At 34.8% G+C, this 3,155-nt stretch overlaps 1 long non-coding RNA gene across 1 annotated transcript; it reads right to left on the bottom strand.

Annotated features, from left to right (window-relative positions):
- Nucleotides 1-132: 132 nt before the first annotated feature.
- LOC127749969 (uncharacterized) lies at nt 133-3,149 on the bottom strand. Its single transcript, XR_008011452.1, has 3 exons — nt 2,464-3,149; nt 2,230-2,380; nt 133-295 (listed from the first exon to the last, which is right to left on the bottom strand). It is a non-coding gene; the product is annotated as an uncharacterized LOC127749969 (long non-coding RNA).
- Nucleotides 3,150-3,155: the final 6 nt, after the last annotated feature.

Raw genomic sequence — 3,155 nt, 5'->3', positions numbered from 1 at the left:
GCTTCCTATTTGCCATGGAACTTCCAGAGCTCAGGTCCAACTCTAGATTAGATCGATAATTCTCACACTAGAGTCAGCTCAGTCAAAGTTAAGTCATGGCCAAGTATAATCTGCTTTTGTACAAGTGCACTACTACCATATTAAAAAGTACATACCTTACGAAGCAGTCTTCGAACAGACAGGTACTATCCACCAAAACTCAGGCTATAGAAAATGCGCGACAATCATCTTCAAATTCCCTGTGTCCTTCATGAAATGTGTCCTGAACAAGCTCTACATGGACAATTCAGCAAATCTGAAACCAATCAAAACCAAAAAATTCAAAACTGACGAATAAAACAAATGCTGATTTTTATGCTACTAAGTAGCAAGAGGTCAGGCGTCACTGTCCCTAATTGTCATGCATCAATAACGTAGATCCTTGCAAGAATATTTGTAATTCGGTGATTATAATATATCTATAAGGATTGTAAGCTAGATTAGAGTGAAGACTAGGTATACCTTGGAAATTATGCCGTTTGGTTTTCAAGTTTTTAGCTTTCTCTATGTTTGTCAGTCAACAACAAACACATTTAGCAAATAGGAACTTAAATCCATCAGGATTTCAAGGTTCTAATGGCAAGCTCTACGAGAGAAACAATCACAAAGAGTTTTAAAGCTTCAACTTTAAAAAAAAAAAAATAACAAATACTGATTTAGATAATGATTCACCAGAACAGTTTGCTTTTGATAAAGATCACTTCACTTTATATTGCTACCGCACAGTGTACTTCATAACTTCTACTTTGCCAATTGTCCTTTTCCATCATGGAAAGGAAAATGCATTGACATATGGTGGAAGAAATTTTTAATTTATTAAACAAATGGGAGTTTTCTCATTTTTAACCTATTGACAAGAAGAAAATGATGTACAAGAGAGACTGAGAAACAGAAAGTAATAGCAAGAGTAAATAAAATGAGGGTGCACCAGTATCTCAATTGTAATGTTGGGATTGGCAAATAATTAAGCTACAAAGCTACAAGATGCAAAAGGATCATAGCTCAATGAAGCTACATACTGTTGTACTTTTCTTTGTTCTAGGATAAATGTTGTGCATCCACTGTTCAGTCAAGTACAGTTCAGAAACGGAAATTTCATTCATGAAATTTAATTTAAGAGAAAACGGATATTATGTTGTAGGAGTGAAGAAAGTGACAGGAATACATGCTGTATTTTCTGGTTTTCTTTTCTTGAACAGTAATTCACAACCCCAGCATTTTGAAGCAAAATTCGATGATATTTCTCTCTGTCAGATGGCCGCTCTCCCTGAAAAATGAGTCTGTATTCCTTGCAACTCCTCTACTCTTTCATAAGAAATCAAAATCTCAGAATAGAAAAAGTAATTCTATGAGGCAATATCTGATCGTTTGTGAATTGAAACAATACATTAAAAGGAGTACTCTGAGCTTTAAAAGGATATCTGATGACCCAAATGACATTCGACAATTAGATTTGGAGCGCGTACGCTACCCGCATCAGCATGTCTAGGTCACAGCTAAAACCATTTCAGCAGTTTTCACACAATGATGAAGACGATGCCAGTCCGACAACTGCCCAGTACTACAAATCCTATTTAAAACTTTTCAATGCTGAAAGACTTTAACAACTCCCATAATTAGGATAATTGCTAGTCCCAATCATTCATGAAAACAGATGTTTACATTGTACTTGAGTAGTTTCAGAAGGTATAACATGCAACACAATACTTTACTTTGAAATAATATTCTATAGATGCCCAAACAATCACAATTAATAAAGCTACGTATTTGTAGAGTGCTCTTTGCTGCAAGAGGATATGTGATGGACTAAATGACATTCGACAATTAGATTTGAAAAAAAAAAAGGAAGCACGAACGCCACCCTTGTTGTTAAGGCAATACTTCAAACTTTTCCAGCATTTAAAACATATTCCCAGGAAAGTTAGATGGATAACATCAACCCTTCTTAGGACAAATTTGGATCAAGAATGACACAAAAAATCATAGAGGGTATTTGTGCTTCTTAATCAAATACATATATCACAAACTCTACTAAAACAATTTCAACATAATCAGAAATCAGTTTAATAGCTCAAATTACTCTCCATCTTTGGCGTAACAAACTTCAAGTCACCAACAATAAAACAGGTCAAACTTTTGATTTCATATGGCACTTTCAGTTAACTCTGCATACTACATAGAGAAACTCACCAAATTTTGTACTCACAGTGATATTTTAGGTACCATAAAATAATTGGTTTATGTCTAGTAGAATTCAAGCGCAGAATCCCAGCCATTTTTCTTGGACAGAAACTAAACCGCAACATATTTCCCAATAGTAGAGGTGCTGACTCATCTGAAACTATCAAACAACATTGATTAGATTAAAATTATGATCATCACAATGTCATAATTTCTAACATTTGATGAAGTTAAAAACAATACCAGCTAGAATGAAGCCTATGAACTCTGAAATGTCACTGTCCCTTACGTAGATAGATTAGATTAGACTGACAGTGTTGAACACTACAAACAATACACAATTCAAGTAGTGTTGGTTAATTTAAAAAATACACTGAATGATCTGTGCTTTCATAGGATTTGCAATGTCACAAGATGACATTAGACAATTAGATTTGATTGTCTGGACGACAACCCCAAATCAGCATGCCAAGTCCACAGCGACAATCCAATTAGCACTTACAACATATAGATAGATAGTGAAGACACATACAGTTATCATATCAAGAGTTAATCAGAAATTTCTGAAGCTACCAAAGTGATAGAAGATAAGTGCAAAGACCATCAAGAGAAGTTATACATCTCAATCATTTCAATCATTCAATTTTCATAATTAGAAAGGTGAAAATGATACCAGGTAAATTTTACCTTACTTACTATGACGTGTCTCTCGCTAGGATAGATAAGATTAGACAAATAGTGTTGACACCACAAACAATGCACCATTATTGTTGATGAACTGAACAATCTGTGCTATCAGAGGATTTGCTATGGCCGATTAGACAAATGGACTTGAGTGCGCGTACGCAACCCCACTTCCATATGCCAAGACCATAGCTGTAATCCTATAAGCACTTATCAACAGATATGGAAGACACTTGAATATTGTGAAGTCT

Source organism: Frankliniella occidentalis, unplaced genomic scaffold (genome assembly GCF_000697945.3).
Source record: "Frankliniella occidentalis isolate FOCC.00 unplaced genomic scaffold, Focc_3.1 Scaffold113, whole genome shotgun sequence".
NCBI lineage: Eukaryota > Metazoa > Arthropoda > Insecta > Thysanoptera > Thripidae > Frankliniella > Frankliniella occidentalis.
Note: the sequence above shows the minus strand (reverse complement) of the source record. Positions and strands in the feature narration are given on the sequence as shown.